This window comes from Bombina bombina, chromosome 1 (genome assembly GCF_027579735.1).
Source record: "Bombina bombina isolate aBomBom1 chromosome 1, aBomBom1.pri, whole genome shotgun sequence".
NCBI lineage: Eukaryota > Metazoa > Chordata > Amphibia > Anura > Bombinatoridae > Bombina > Bombina bombina.
The window spans coordinates 762,343,668-762,360,675 of record NC_069499.1 but is presented as its reverse complement, the minus strand read 5'-3'; positions in this window follow the sequence as shown (position 1 = coordinate 762,360,675).

Below are 17,008 nucleotides of genomic sequence, written 5' to 3'. Positions count from 1 at the left end.
TTTCTGAGTATAAATGCTATCACTGTTAATAATTTCCAGTCTAAATGCAGAGGGCATTTCTGCAGCAATTAAAGATTTCATTGCTACAGCCATAGAGAAGGCCATGGGGCCGAATTATCGAGCTCCGAATGGAGCTTGATGCCCCTGTTTCTGCGTGAGCCTTCAAGCTCGCCAGAAACAGTAGTTATGAAGCAGCAGTCTAAAGACCACTGTTCCATAACATGTCCGCTACCTCTGAGGCTGTGGTCTTCAATTTGCCCGATCCTATACAATCTGGCTGATTGACACCTCCTGCTAGCGGCCGGTTGACAGTGAATCTGCAGGGGACGGCATTGCACAAGCAGTTCACAAGAACTGCTTGTGTAATGATAAATGCTGACAGCATATGCTGTCGGCATTTATCAATGTGCAGCGGACATGATACGCTACATTGTATCATGTCTGCTTGCACATTAAAGGGACATTATACACATTTTTTGTTTGCATAAATGTTTTATAGATTATTTATATAGCCCATAAAGTTTTTTTTTTTTAAATGTATAGTTTTGCTTATTTTTAACCCTTTAAGGACACAGCTTTCAGTTTGTTCAATTGTTTTGACGGAAAAATTCCGTCATATGTCCTTAAGAGGTTAAATAACATTGCTCTGATTTTCAGACTCCTAACCAATCCCCGAAGTCTTATGTGAATACCGTCAGCTACCTTCTCCAGCTTGCTCCTGTTTGTGTAAAGGTTATTTTCATATGCAAAAGAAGGGGAGGGGGGAGTGTCTGATATTTCCTACTTGCAGTGGGCTTTCCAGCTACCTTTTCAACAGAGCTAAACTGAGAGCTTCTAAGTAAGTTTTTAAACAGTTTTATACTGAATTTTTATATCTGTATCTGCATCTTATTCTTTATAGTAGTGTCTATTACACGCAGTTATATGAAAATGAGTGTATACTGTCCCTTTAATAAATAGGCCTCTTAGTCTGCTATTCCTCCTTCAAATAAATGTTAAAAGGTTTTGCATTATGTTCTTAAATCTAGTAAATCTTGTACTGACTGACAGCGTACTGACTAATCTGCTACTGATGGGGTTCCTCTGATTCAGAGGTTCTTACATCAGAGATTAACAAATCTTCTTCTTTTTTTTTTAAAATTGAATATATTTGTGCTTTTTTAAGGAAGTATTATTTACTTTAGGGATTGAGGAGCCTAAAACTCCTGATGATAGACCTAGTAATCGTTTAAATTCTGTATTTAAGACTACTGTTATTACTCCTAAAATATTTCCTATTCCAGACGCTAGCTCTAATCTCATTGCTAAACAATGGTCTAAGCCTGGTACTTATAATTCTTCTTCTAGGTTTATTGTATCCTTTACCTATTGCTAATTTGGAACTTTGGGAAACAGTCCCTAAAGTTAATGGGTTTATTTTCACTCTTGCCAAAGGTACTACCATTCCTATAGAAGACAGCACTTCTTTTTAAACCCTTTTGATAGAAAATGTTAATCTTATCTTATAAGGGCATATTGGCCAAGGTATTTTCAAGGTAAATAATCTTTCTGGTTCTCTTTTGGATTCTATTATTTCCATTATCACTGGGGGGAATAGAGGTTTTCTGCCCCAAGACAAGAATCTAAGGGTAAATTTAAAGCTCCCAATCACTTTTGTTCATTTCGTCAGATTAGAAAACAGACACTCCTTCCTCTTATTCCTTTGGAGACCATCTCCGAATTGGAATAAATCCAAACCTTATAAGAAACCAAATCCTGCCCCTAAAACTCCATGAAGATGCAGGCCTCAAGCCAGTTTATCTGGTAGGGGCAGACTAAAGCTATTTCAAACTGTTTGGACAGACTCTGTCCAAAATCAGTGAATTCAGAATATAATTTCTCAGGGGTATCGAATAAGTTTCAGAATCAGACCTCCCTTGGGAAGATTCTTTCTTAGCCATGCACCAAAAACCCAGTAAAAACTCAAACCTGTCTGAAATGTGTTTCAGATCTAGAACTTTCAGGGGTAATTGGCCCAGTTCCACAGCAGGGGCAAGGATTGTTTTTTTTTATTCAAATCTCTATTGATTGTACCAAAGAAGGAAATTTATTTTAGACCAATTTTAGATCTGAAAACTTTAAATCGTTTTGTAAGAGTCCCAACTTTCAAGATGGTGACTAGGTGACTAAAAGGACTATTCTGCTTTTTGTTCAGCAAGGTCACTTCATATCTACAAGAGACTTACAGGACACTTACCTTTTACATTCAGATTCATCCAGATCGCTATTGATTTTCTCAGATTCTCTTTTCCAAACAAGCATTACCAATTTGTCGCTCTTCCGTTTGGCTTTGCAAAGCACCAAGAATATTCTCAAGAGTTCTAGGTGCTCTTCTATCTGTAATCGGAGAACAGGGTATTGCTGTGTTTCCTTATTTTGACAATATTTTTGTACTAGCTCAATCTTTTCATTTAGCAGAATCTCACACAAAACAACTTATGCTGTTTCTTCAGAGACATAGTTGGAGGATCAATTTACCAAAGAGTTTCTAGATTCTTCAAAGGTCACCTTTTAAGGTTTCCAGATAGATTCAGTATCCATGACTCTATCCATAATGGAAAAGACATTTGAGATTGGTTTCAGCTTGTTTAAACCATCAGTCTCTATCATTCCCTTCAGTGGCTATGTGCATGGAAGTTTTAGGTCATGATCTCACAACTGATACGTAAATCCCAATACTCTTTTACTTGGTGTTTGAACCATCACCTTATTGTTCAAAGGGCCTCCTTTGTTCGTCCTACCTTGACTGTGATCACAACAGACGCAAGTCTCACAGGCTGGGGGTCTCTGACAGCACAAGGAGTTTGGAATCATCCAGAGGCGAGGTTACCAATCAATATCTTAGAACTCTGCTATTTTCAGAGCTCTTCAGGCTTAGCCTCTATTAAAGTGAGAATTGTATATTCGGTTTCAAACAGACAATGTCATAAGTGGTATATGTCAATCAAGGGGGACTCTCAGTCCCCTAGCAATGCAAGAAGTATCTCCAATAGTTTGAAGAAATAAGAAGCGTTTGTGTGGTAATCAAACTTGTGCAATTTATTTTGCTGTGTAGAAAGCAACACATCATACGTGGTACAACAGGTCAGATAAACCCTACGCGTTTCATGCCGACAGGCACTTCATCAGGGATAGTGAACACACTCCTCCTTTCTTACTTTATACAATGGTGACATTGTTTTTAATTAGTTCCCAGTCCTGTTTGAATTATATCATTCAACTCTTTGTCCTTTGAGATAATAGGTTGTATTGACAGAGTTTTAAGATATATTATTTTTATATTATTTTGAATAGTCAGTGTGTTTTAGAAATGAAGAGAGAGTTTACCAATCATGGTTATTTTGTATTATACTGTAGTTTCCTTATTTGTCGCATGTACTAAGCGATTATGGTTCTTGTCTTTAGTTGTATATGTTTACTTAAAAATACTTTATAATATACCAGGTTATTTATATATACATAAAATGTATGATATTTGAACCTGTACTATATCGCAAAGTAGCATGTTGAAAAACAATGTGTATCATTAGTGTTTTGATATATATAAGGTTTATATTTAATGTAAAACTGTTTTAAGTAAAACGATTATCATATTACTCTCCTTTTCTTTTCTTCATATATGAAAATATCACTGCATTGACAAATAGTTCATAATAATAGCACGTAGTGTATAAATGTCACTTTAATAATATCCTTTTAAATTTTGTCTTGCAATTAACACCTGTATGTTGTTACCATGCATCACCATTGTATAAAGTAAGGGAGGAGTGTGTTCACTATCCCTGACGAAGTGCCTGTCGGCATGAAACGCGTAGGGTTTATCTGACCTTTTGTACCACGTATGATGTGTTGCTTTCTACACAGCAAAATAAATTGCACAAGTTTGATTACCACACAACCGCTTCTTATTTCTTCAAAGTATTAAGATTGGTTCAGAGGTTGGACGCCTTCTATGTGGTTGTATCTGCCTAAGATTTTACCTGTTAACGGGGGATACAACTCTTCCAGATAGGTCACGGGACCGCAACCGAGTGAAGCGCTAATCGGAGGAGCTCGAGGCAGCTGTTGGCGTCTTCCGCAAAAAAGTGGAGCTCGGTGTTATACCACATACGTTTGTAAGAGTCACAGAAGGAGAATTACCAGGTATTACCATGAAAGCATAACGACGACTGGGTAAGCAACTTCTTTACTATATACCGAAGGAATGTTATTAAAGCTGCACAGAGTCTATGCATAGTTGCCTATAAAACTGCGAAGCTCAACAGAGTATACTAAGGGGTTAACTGTGTGAACTTAATACACTGGTTCCTCACCGAGCAGTTTAATCATTGTTTTTACAACAGACTTATCTCTAATACTTTCTTGGGCGGAATCCAACTCTTGTCTAATCAATGCAATTTATGTACCAGGTGGAGACAATTGGGAAGCGGATTATCTGTTGTCAGATTCTACATCCGGGGGAGTGTTCTCTCCATCCAGATGTGTTCTATCAGATTGTGCAGATGTGGGGTCTTCCAGACATAGATCCTAATGGCCTCTCATCTAAACACAAATTTTCCCAGATACCTCTCCAGGTCCAGGGATCCTCAGGTGGAATTGATGGATGCTCTAGCATTTCCATGGTTTTACCAACCTGCTAAAATTTTTCCACCTCTGGTTCTTCTTCCAAGAGTGATCTCCAAGATCATAATGAAACAATCTTATGTTTCATATAGCACCAGCATGGTCACTTCCTCAAGGCCCGTTTTTTCCATCCAGATCTCAAATCTCTTAATTTGAAGGCATGGAAATTGAACGCTTGGTACTTGGTCATAGAGGTTTCTCTGACTCTGATTAACACTGATACAGGCTCATAAGCCTATTTCAAGGAAAATATATAGCAAGGTTTGGACTCGTATCAAACCTGTTATTAAATCTATCTCTCCTTCTTAGAGTCTAAATTTGGTATTAAAGACTTTGCAGGCTCCTCCTTTTGAGCATATGCATTCTTTGGACATTAAACTACTTTCTTGGAAAGTGTGATTTCTCTTGGCTATATCTTTGGCTAGAAGTTTCTGAATTGTTCTCTTGCAAGTCTAATTATCTGATTTTCCATCGAGATAAAGCTGTTTTGCGGACTTCGTTTAAATATTTGCCTAAAGTTATGTATTTTAACAACATTAATAGGGAAATTATTGTTCCTTTCTTGTGTCCTCATCTTAAGAATACTCTTGAAAGGTCTTTACATTCTTTGGATGTTGTAAGAGCTTTGAAATATTAAGTTGAGGCGTGGACGGACATTTGGCCGTCAGATAACAGTCTGGCCACAAAATAGATTTGATAGATCATTTCCCAGACAGAGAATTACAAGATGTGTGGGCTGGGACCCATGGTAAGGTTCCCAGAGGCTGTTGCGGCGCCCAAGGCTCTGATTAGAACAGAGCACTCAGGAGCGTATCTGCCCTCGGCCGAAATCGGAACATGCTTCAGCATTCTGTCCATCGGCCAAATGTCCGTCTAAGAGAATGCTGTCTGCTAAATGTCCGTTTGCATTTTGTCAGAGCACCATGTTGAGGCTACTAAAGACTCCAGAAAGACTTCCAGTTTATTTTTTTTCTGGTTCCAGAAAAGGTCAGAAAGCCTCTGCCATTTATTTGGTATCTTTTTATTGAAACTTCTTATTCACAAAGGTTATTTGGAGCCGGGACAGTCTCCGCCTAAAAGATCAGTTGCCACTTCTTGAGCTTTCAAGAATTAAGCTTCAGTTGATCAAATCTGCAAAGCAACCACTTGGTGTTCTTTGCATACATTTACCTCATTTTACCTTTTGATGTTTTTGCTTTTTCGCAAGCAGCTTTTGGTTGAAAGGTTCTTCAGGCAGCTTTCTCAGTTTGATTCTAGTGGCTATGATATATATATATATATATATATATATATATATATATATATATTTTTTTATGAAAACGTTTTTTGGATTTTTCTCAGTGGAAATAGCTGTTAATTGAGGTATGAGGGAGGTGGGAGGTGTATTTATAGGCATTTGAGGTTTGGGAAACTTTGCCCCCTCCTGGTAGGAATGTATATCCCATCAGTAACTAGCTTGTGGACTCTCGCATCCATAAAAGAAATGCAGATTTGTTTTGCTCTCTTGGTGTCCTTTGTTAAAGAGTAAAAGTAGGTAGGCTGATAGGGGTGCATGTGTTTTTAGCAATCTATGGCAGAAGTGTTTGCAACTATGTATAACTGCCATAAACATTGTTGCAAGCACTGTGGCCAGATGGCTGAAGACTCATGCATGCTGCTGATCTCACATAAGATTATTCTTTAACAAAAGATACCAAGAAACAAAAGTCAAATTGATAATAGAAGTAAACTGGAAACTTGCTTAAAGGGACATGAAACCTATCTCCCTCCTCATGATTCAGATAGAATTTTCAATTTTCCAATGTACTTCGGTTATCTAATTTGCTTTGTTCTTAGTATCCTTTGTTGAAAAGTATAACTAGGTAGGCTCATTAGTAGCAAATGAACTACTGGGAGCTAGCTCCTTATTGGTGGCTGCACACACATGCTACTTTATTGGCTCGCCTGTTGTGTCCAGCTATTTCTTAGAAGGGCATTGCTTTTAAAGGGACACTCAAGTCATAATAAACTTTTATATTTGACAGAGCATGCAGTTTTAAGACACTTAACAATTTACTTCCATTTATCAAATTTTGCTCAGTCTATTTATATTTACACTATCTATTGAAAAAGATCCTACTGAGCATGTGCACATGCTCACAGGGTATACGTATACTAGTCTGTGATTGGCTGATTGCTGTCACATGATACAGGGGGCCGGAAAAAGGAGAAAAATAAATTTGTCACAAAAAATCTACTGCTCATTTTAAATTCAGAGTAAGTGCTATTGCATTGTCTTTGTATTATGTACTTGTTAATTATGTAATTCTACTGCATTGAGTAGTCCTTTTAATTCCACAAAGGATACCAAGAGAATGAAGCAAAGTTTATAGATGTAAATTGGAAAGTTGTTTAAAACTGTATGGTCTGTCCTCAGGCCTCCCTAACTGGCCATATTTTGAGGATATCTGAACTAGAGTACGGGTGAAATAATCCGCTGATTAGTAACCATGGGTATTTTACCTGCTCTCACCCAACGTTATCCTGGAAATCTGACCTGTTAGGGAGGCCTGAGGACAGGTTTGAAAAATAGTGGTCTATCTGAATCATGAAAGAAAATGTTTGGGTTTCATATCCCTTTAAAATATCATGCTCTATCAATTTGAGTTCATTTTCACTTTACTGTCCCTTTAAAACAGATTGCGTGAATAAATAGGATTGAGTCCTAATTTTAAACTTTAAACTATTTGTTTTAAAGTTTGATTAGTATAGTCTAAGCGGTCCTTATCCAGTTTTATTTAACCCCTTCGTGCCTGTAAAATTTTAACATCAGAATGAAGTTCCGATGTAAACATTATTCATAAAAATGAAATCACGCATTCCTCAATGCGATTACATGACTTAAAGGTCGGGATCGGATCCTGGCGGACTGCCTACACTGCTAGGCACACCACCCAGGCATAGTCTTGACTTTGTCAAAGGGGGAAGCTGCAGTACACCGTATAAGGTAGGACATTCCATGCCGTCCTAACGGCGTTAAAGCCCAGCGCTGTTAGGACAGCATGAAACGTCTTAACGGCGTGAAGGGGTTAACAAGTCTTTAAACTGTCTACTTTCTAAATTGTAAATTGTTTCCAAAGAGTTTCCATGCATTTTACACAGCTGTTAATCATGTCATTTGTGTTAAGGAGCAAAATAATTGCTTTGGCTTATTTCCCTTGCACTCTACAAATGTCACATAACCCTTTTTCATGCTGTTCCCTGTGTGTGTCATTTATGTAAATATACCATTTCACTGCACATCATTTTTACAAAATTTTAATGGTTTTTGTTTTTACTAAGTAGCTATATTGCCATGTTTTGACACTGGTGTAACACACGCATGCACTTTAACATTGTAATACTGGTTTGTACCGGGAAGAAATTGACAGCAATGTGAAATGCGGAGGGATTGTGCCAATTTAAAACGTAACTTTTATTATCAAAAAAACACAGGTTTAAAATAGGAAAGTGTAAATAAAATCACACTTGGGTTTTTTAAGTAGATGTATCAGGCGTAATAAGCGAAAAGAATGAGACAAGTACTTGGAATATTCACTTAGAAAACAACATGGATATTGTGTAGTTAAATAGCAGGAGACTGAAGTCGTGCAGTCTCTATAGTACGGTAAACTACATATAATACCTTCTTAATCGGTTTTCACATATTATAACAGTCAATGGTTAATAAAAACAGGTAAATGTGATGGTTAAAGGGACATTAAACCAAAAAAAATTATTTCATGATTCAGACAGAGAATACAATTTTAAACATTCCAATTTACTTCTATTATCTCATTTGCTTCATTCTTTAGATATCCTTTGTTAAAGAAATAGCAATGCACATGGGTGAGCCAATCACATGAGGCATATATGTGCAGCCACCAATCAGCAGCTACTGAGTCTATCTAGATATGCCTTTCAGCAAAGAATATAAAGAGAATGGAGCAAATTAGATAATAGAGGTGAATTAGAAAGTTGTTTAAAATGGTATTCTCTATCTGAATCATGAGATAATTTTTTTTTTTTTTATTTAATGTCCCTTTAACTAATTTCACAGCTATCACCTGGTTCGTGACCTAAATGTAAACGTTTAACTGAAAACGGTATGTTTTAAGTGAGTGGATTTCTTGAGCCCAAGAATCAGTAATACTCATTCCTAGTTCAGTGTATATGGTTATGTTGGCTCATATCTAGAAATCTGTAGTGCAGCACCAAATATAGTTGCAATGTATAGCAATATGGATTCGAGCAAATATAATCACTGAATTAACTGGTTTACAGCAAGTACTCCCAGCAGTTTGAATATTTCTGGTTCATGGTCAGAACTCTCCCATTTTTTACAAGTAAATAAATTGCATCGAGAAAAATAGCCTAAGGCAAGCTAAAACACAGGAGCTCCTAGGACTCCTCACCAGTACCCCAACGTCCCGAACATGTTTCGCCTGAACAGCTTTCTCAAAGGGATAAAGCTCGCCTCTGCAATAACGGATTCTTATAGCGTGTTCGGATACGCCCTCTTTGGAGGCGTCATTACCAGGCAGCGAATCCGGACGGTATCTCTGCCATCCAGGTATGTAATTCTGCTCAGATCAAAATTCATAAGTCAAAACATTCATAAGGTAATTTGCAGTAGCGAAATTTTTTCAATCATATGCACTAGCGCTGTAACTACCAATTTATCTGTTAAGGGACTCCACTTGCGATCAGTAGAGTAATACACTTACATTGGATATTGTTTATTGAAATTGGGTTAAAATATAACATGAAATTTTCAATACTCAAAATAAAATAAAAGGTTTTTATTGATTTTTACACCTATGTAATAGGTCATATTCTTGCTTTCTAAACAATCATTCCAGGACTGGATGTAAAGAATGATATAAGACTATGAAGAGCTGTGTATGCGTGAACCCGAATGGTGACAGCGAAATGTGGATATAGGAAAAAGTGAAATTAAAAATACAATTAAAAAAAGAGAAAATTAAATAAAATAAAAATTGTAAGTGTGATATTATTCAGACTACTTAATACAAAAATATATAATAGTTTATATAAACAGTGTAGCTGTAGAGTAACAAGTACCATCAGATCTAACAAAGTTGTGTGACAACGTGAAATCAAGTTAGGAGAAATTTGTTGGAAGAAAACCATCTATGAATCATGAAATGAAGTGCAATATCCCGTGTCTGATAACAACATTTTGATAAAAATGGGGGAAAATGGAGTAACTGACCCCATAAGTTTCAGTCCTATCAATCTACTGTGAAATGATCTATACTTTTAAATGTGTATATTAATAGGGTGAGTTTGAGCTGTGAAAGGAATAGGGATCGTATAATCATGTAACTCATTCTGGAAATGAGAGCTTCTGGTTGCTACAGGAATCCTAATTGGGTTTAACTTTACGTTGTTGTGGTAGTGTATATATTTAATGCTAGGCCTTTAATTCCTTGTACATAGATGTGGTTTCTCAAGTTTAAAGGAAATTAGCAAAATTGTTTTGTTCATTAAATCCTTAAGGGCATACTGTATTTAGTAAGAAAAGCCATCTGCTTTCTTCTAAATCACCACCTCTTATCCCCAACTTTACTTTCTGAATGCCAAAACATTTTACATCACATTGTTTAGAGTTGTGTTGTAAAAATGACGGGCTACAGATGTAAGTTGTTTTCCTGCTTGTAAGTCATTTAACGCATTTTTGATGTTTCTCAGGTGCTCTTGTTATTTTTCTGGTCGTCATGCCCACGTAGACTATCACATTTACACTGTGGTGTATAGATGACCCCCTCTGTTTGGCAAATAATGTGAGCATTAATTTTGTGGCATTTATTAAAGCGGTCACGTATTTCATGTAATTTTAGCATAAAATTGCAAGTGCCACATTTGAATGAGCCATGTGTGAATGCACTTGCTGTTTTGGGGCCCTCTAGATGGCTGGCACTTACAATATCTTTAAAAAATGCCACAAAATGAATGCTCACATTATATGCCAAACAGAGGAGGGTCATCTATACACTACAGTGTAAATGTGATAGTCTACGTGGGCATGATGACCAGAAAAATGCGAACAAGAGTACCTGAGAAACATCAAAAATGCGTCAAATGACTTACAAGCAGGAAAACAACTTACATCTGTAGCCCGTCATTTTTACAACACAACTCTAAACAATGTGATGTAAAATGTTTTGGCATCCAGAAAGTAAAGTTGGGGATAAGAGGTGGTGATTTAGAGGAAAGCAGATGGATTTTCTTACTAAATACAGTATACCCTTATGGATTAAATGAACAAAACAATTTAGCTAATTTCCTTTAAACTTGAGAAACCACATCTATGTACAAGGAATTAAAGTCCTAGCATTAAAGGGACAGTCTAGGCCAAAATAAACTTTCATGATTCAGATAGAGCATGTAATTTTAAACAATTTTCCAATTTACTTTTATCACCAATTTTGCTTTGTTCTCTTGGTATTCTTAGTTGAAAGCTTAACCTAGGAGGTTCATATGCTAATTTCTTAGACCTTGAAGCCCACCTCTTTCAGATTGAATTTTAACAGTTTTTCACCACTAGAGGGTGTTCACGTATTTCATATAGATAACACTGTGCTCGTGCACGAGAAGTTACCTGGGAGCAGGCACTGATTGGCTAGACTGCAAGTCTGTCAAAAGAACTGAAAAAAGGGGCAGTTTGCAGAGGCTTAGATACAAGATAATCACAGAGGTTAAAAGTATATATTATAAATGTGTTAGTTATGCAAAACTGGGAAATAGGTAATAAAGGGATTATCTATCTTTTAAAACAATAAAAATTCTGGTGTAGACTGTCCCTTTAAATATATACACTACCACAACAACGTAAAGTTAAACCCAATTAGGAATCCTGTAGCAACCAGAAGCTCTCTTTTCCAGAATGAGTTACATGAATATACGATCCCTATTCCTTTCACAGCTCAAGCTCACCCTATTAATATACACATTTTTACATTTAAAAGCATAGATCATTTCACAGTAAAAAATGGGGGGGGGGGGGTGGTGGGAGCGAGGTTTAGAAGTTAATATGGAGCTGTAGGTGGTAGAATGAAAGGAGTATGTACCTTTTTATAGGGAGGTGGCTATATATATATATATATATATATATATATATATATATATATATATATATATATATATATATATATATATATATAAATGTAGCAAAGAAGCACTCACTGAACTGTTCCAACTGTGACAAAAAGTTTTAATTCAAAATTGTGACTTTTTGGGACAGCAACAGTCCCTTCCTCTGACAAATTAACAATGTGAAAATACAGGCCTTAAATAGGCTCCAAATTACCCTCCCCTAGTGATTGACCAATCATGGCCAAAGATACATAACACACCTTTCATAGTGACCAATAGCTATCAATGATAGAAAACTACCAATATATACAGTGAATCAAGTGAATAGTAATAAAACATTTTAAGCATGGAACCCCGTATTGTCATTAAAGAGGGGCAATCTCATTCCAACCTGACATAAACATCAGCTAAAAAATTGCGTAAATATACAGACAAAACCGCAAATAAACAGTGAGAATGGGGATCGTAATTCAACCAATCAGCATCGCCCTGGCTCCTGGAGATCGTAATTCCACCAATCAGCAGCGTCCTGGCACCCAAGGCTCAATACGTCATTGTTGTATGATCTCAAACAACGCCCACCTGTCACTAGGGACGCATACCACCTCAAAACTGAAATGTCACATTTATAAAACCCAAATAAACATTCGCCTAGATCGCTGCATATGTATGACTAAAATTACTGTGAGACAACTTATAGATCGCTAATGTTTAACACTCATCAATAGCCGAAGCTGATCTATATATGCATCAGATCAGCTACCCCAAGCGATACTAGAAAACGGATAATCAATATCGCATAACCTCAGAGTCGTCAATATGCAATAAGGAATAAATAAATAAATAAGCCCTGTTTGTGCCGCACATAATCACTCTGCAACGGCACTCGTTACAAAGGTAAACAAAGTGCTGAGATATATCCAATCATGGATTGGACCGCCCACCTGTAGGCGTATCAAAACAACGCAGAGTTTTGACAAGTTCTACGTGTCACACTAACACTAATAGGCACACCCACCATAATTATACTGTATGCGCTCAACTGTACATTGCTGTCATCTCACAAAGAGCGGGCTCCATATATTAAAAGAAAAACTGCGTACGCATTAGTTACAAAAGGTGTGTAGCTCCACTATCGGACCGGCACTTGATCACATCATGATACGGTCCCCCTCCAGCCATCTAAAAACAAACAAAGGTGCTTAACCAAATACCTAAAACGTACATATTGTTGTAATCCATCACGTTGCATAAACTAAACATATGTAGCCTCACCTCTTGTTCCCAAACCACCAAAGCAAAAAAATTAAAGCAAAAAATATAATAAAAACAAAAAAGCATCCATTATCAACACACAATGAATGACACCCCAAATTTGCAGTATGCTTCCACCTACCCCTATGTAAATATACAAAAAAAAAATTAAAATGTAATCCATAATAATTCATACTATTCCCTAAGCTAAATAAATGGAATCTCAGCTCCTATTGTAGATAATAGTTCAAAAATGAGAAGCCAAAATAAAAAATCGAATCAGAAAAAATCAAATTTCCATCAATCATCTCATAATATAAATCCAGATACATCTATATGACAACAAATTCTACTTGTAGTACTGAATGTCGGTACGGAATGAGAAAGACCCCCCAAAAAAACAAAAACAACACGGGGTGTCAAAAGAAGTGTACAGGTGAATAAATAATACAAAAAATAAAATTAAAACAATAAAACCATGTAATGGACAAGGTAACAACAACATAATGAACAGAGTGCCACCTATGAATATCTCAGAGGCAATATAGGACAGAGATGACAGATAATTAGACCTTATCTGTGATTATACGCTCATAATTCAATCCTAATGTAATTAATGTACCATATGAGGAAATAAAACATATTACCAGAATAAAAGAAAAAGAGGGGAAGAGAGAGAAGAAAAATCAAGAAAGAAAAAGTAGAAAAGAAAACAAGAAAGAAGAAAACTGAAGAATAAAGAAAGAAAGGGAAGAGAGAAAGAGGGGAAAAGGGGACCAGGGAATGAAAGGAAGAGAAAAAGAAGAGGGGATGAGAGATAGGAGAAGAAAAGGGGAGGAGAAAAAAGGAAGGAAAAGAAAAGAGAGAAAAAGAATTAGAAGAAAGAAAAGAAAAAGGAAAAAGAGAAAAGAAAAAAAAAAAAAGAGGAAAAAGAGAATAGAAGGGGGGAGAGAGAGAGGAGTAATGGATCATGGACTCCCAATAGTATAGAACATCAAACACCACACTGGTGTATCATGAACCTCACAGTTCATAGATAACATTGCCATCCTGTGTGGGTATTGAGACCCCTGGGGCAAAGGGTACCCAGTTCATAGATCTATCTGGATGCTTTGCGTAACAACATATTTCCTCTGTCTCCTCCCTTTCGTGGAATCGGTACGTGGTCTATCAGTCTAAATCTCAGATCATTGACAGTGTGTCCTGCCTCCAAGAAGTGTCTTGCCACAGGCTGGTCTGCCTTTCCATTTCTTATGGCCAAGCGAATACTAGACCTATGATTGGCCATCCTAGTTCTCGCGTCGTCCGTTGTTTTGCCTATGTAAAATTTTCCGCAGGGGCAATTCAAAAGGTATATTACAAATTGAGTGGTGCAAGTTAGATAATGCTTAATCTCATATGTTTTATTGCTTTCCGGATGACGAAAGTGAGAGCCAGTTATCATCCCACTACAAGTGACACAGCTAATACAGCGATAGCAGCCTTTCTTATTTGTCTTCAGCCATGTCCGTGTACCCCCTTCAGGGTTGACGTCAGCTTTGACCAGATAATCTCTCAAGTTTCTTCCTCGTCTGAAACCGATCCTTGGTGCCTACCAGTTCTTGAAAGGTAACGTGTGATCTGCTTCAACCAATTTCCATTCTTCTTTAATGGTATGAGTTAGTGGTATAATCTCTGGAGAGTATGTGGTCACAAAAGTGAGTTGATCATCTTGCTTGGGTGGAGCCTCCGCTCTTGGTTCCATAGCTGATGGTGCATGTGATTTCATCTCTAGCAGATCTTTTTGCCTGTATCCTCTTTCAATAAATCGCTGTCATATCTTGTAGTTCTTCACATAATATCTCATTGGTGTTATTTCTGATTACCCTTTGGTACTGGGCCTTAGGGATATTATGTATAAGACTGGGTTGGTGGCAACTTCTGGCATGTAGTAATGAGTTCCGGTCAGTGGCTTTGCGGAATAGGGTTGTACCCAATCTTCCTTCAACTTTAAAGACCCTGACGTCCAAGTAGTCCACAGTGAAGTTGCTGATTGTGTGGATAAATTTAATGGGACTCTCAAGAGCATTCAGGTGGTCAATCCATCGTATTTAACTATCTTCCCCATCTGACCATACCAGAAACAGGTCGTCTATATATCGACAATAATACCTGATGTTGTCATTGTTGAAGACCTTCATAATTGATGTTTCATACAGTGCCATAAACAGATTGGCCAGCGATGGGGCCACATTGGACCCCATCGCCGTCCTAGAAATCTGTAAGTAGAATGTGCACTTACACCATTCTTTGTAAATATCGACTTTCTGTGCAGTGCACCCACATTGGGGTTTGTCTTTACAGCCAGATTAATCTTCCCCTTCCTACTTTGGTTTTTGGACACACCTGTCAAACTGACAACATGATGAACAGAGAAGATACAGTAAATATGGACATTGAGGCCCCAATACATCAGAGTGGTATCACCTCAGAATATAGATACGAGGACATATTCACTTTTACAGATGAAGACGCAGAAATGATACGGTTTGGCTCTATTGAGGAGCAACAAGTTGAAGAATCCACACAGTCCCTGTACAATACATGGACTAAATTGAAACAAAGGGAAATATATCTGAATCTGCACGGCTTGTACCTCTCTGATTATCATAAAAAGAGGATGATACCAAGGGGGTTCAGAATCAGAAACATCCCGACCATTGGAAGATCTAATAATTAATTTTGCATCAATTGGTGCAAAATTCTGAACAAGTGCTCATTTGACTTAATGTTACTTGTTATCAGAGAAGTGGGTCGTCTACTCCAGATAGTCAAGGCTGTGTTACAGACTTTTCAATTGGAAAAACTCAATATATTCGAATCTGACACCAATACCAACTGGCTATCTAAACTCAGTCTTCAGATCAAGAGCTATAAACAGGAACTGATAGCCTTCAAGAACCGCAAGTTACAGACTGTCACACAGGACTATACGTATAAATCTATCTATAGGTGGATGCTGTCCCCAGAGGATAGAAGAACATACCGACCTAGACGTGAACGTAGATATACTAAAAAATCGATGACAACAGTGGATAAGAGTTCTGGTGATAGCTCAGGCACAGAAACCCCATTGGAAAGTTCCACTACCACTCAAAGAGGAGTTACGACCCGATCAAGGGGCAGTAGAAGTGAATGGGAGACTTCAAGTGCCAACAGAGCGGCACTACCTCCATTGGCGGCTCACCCAACAGCCAACCGTTTTTTAGGAAGAGGCGGAGGCCACACACAAGGCGGGGGGGGGGGGGCACAGCCCGCCGCCACCAACAACGGAGAATTTAGAAAATATTGTGATCAACATTAGTTCACGTACCTTGACCAAGACTGAATTGAGCTTACTGAACAAGGGCCTATCTTTTGTGCCATCCACTGGGATTAATGAGTTTGATGCTTATATTGATATTCAGAGATTTGGCAGAAACTTAAGACTCAGAGAATTCTTTAATAGTGATCAAGAACAAGAGTGTAAATTTAGAGCTAAGGGTTCGTTTGACCTCTCCTCCAATAACTCCACCATTCATACTCTTACAAACTTTCTTACCAAATCCATTAAGGATAGACCAAGAATGAGGATCAGAGACAATCTCACCAGGGATGAGAGGTCAGCCCTTAAATCCTTTAAAGAAGACACCTCAATAGTGATTCGCCCAGCTGATAAGGGTGGGGCGATAGTCCTGTTGGACACTACATACTATAAGAGTGAAATCCTTGGACAATTATCTGACAAGAAAACATACATGCCGCTAAGGGGTGACCCAACATTCAGGCTAAAAAAGAGAATTGACACAATATTGATGGAGTTTAAAGAAAGAGCACTTATCACACAACAAGATTACAATTTTCTATGCCGGGAACATCCACTAATCCCCTTGTTGTATACTTTACCTAAGGTGCACAAAAATGCTAATCCCCCAGG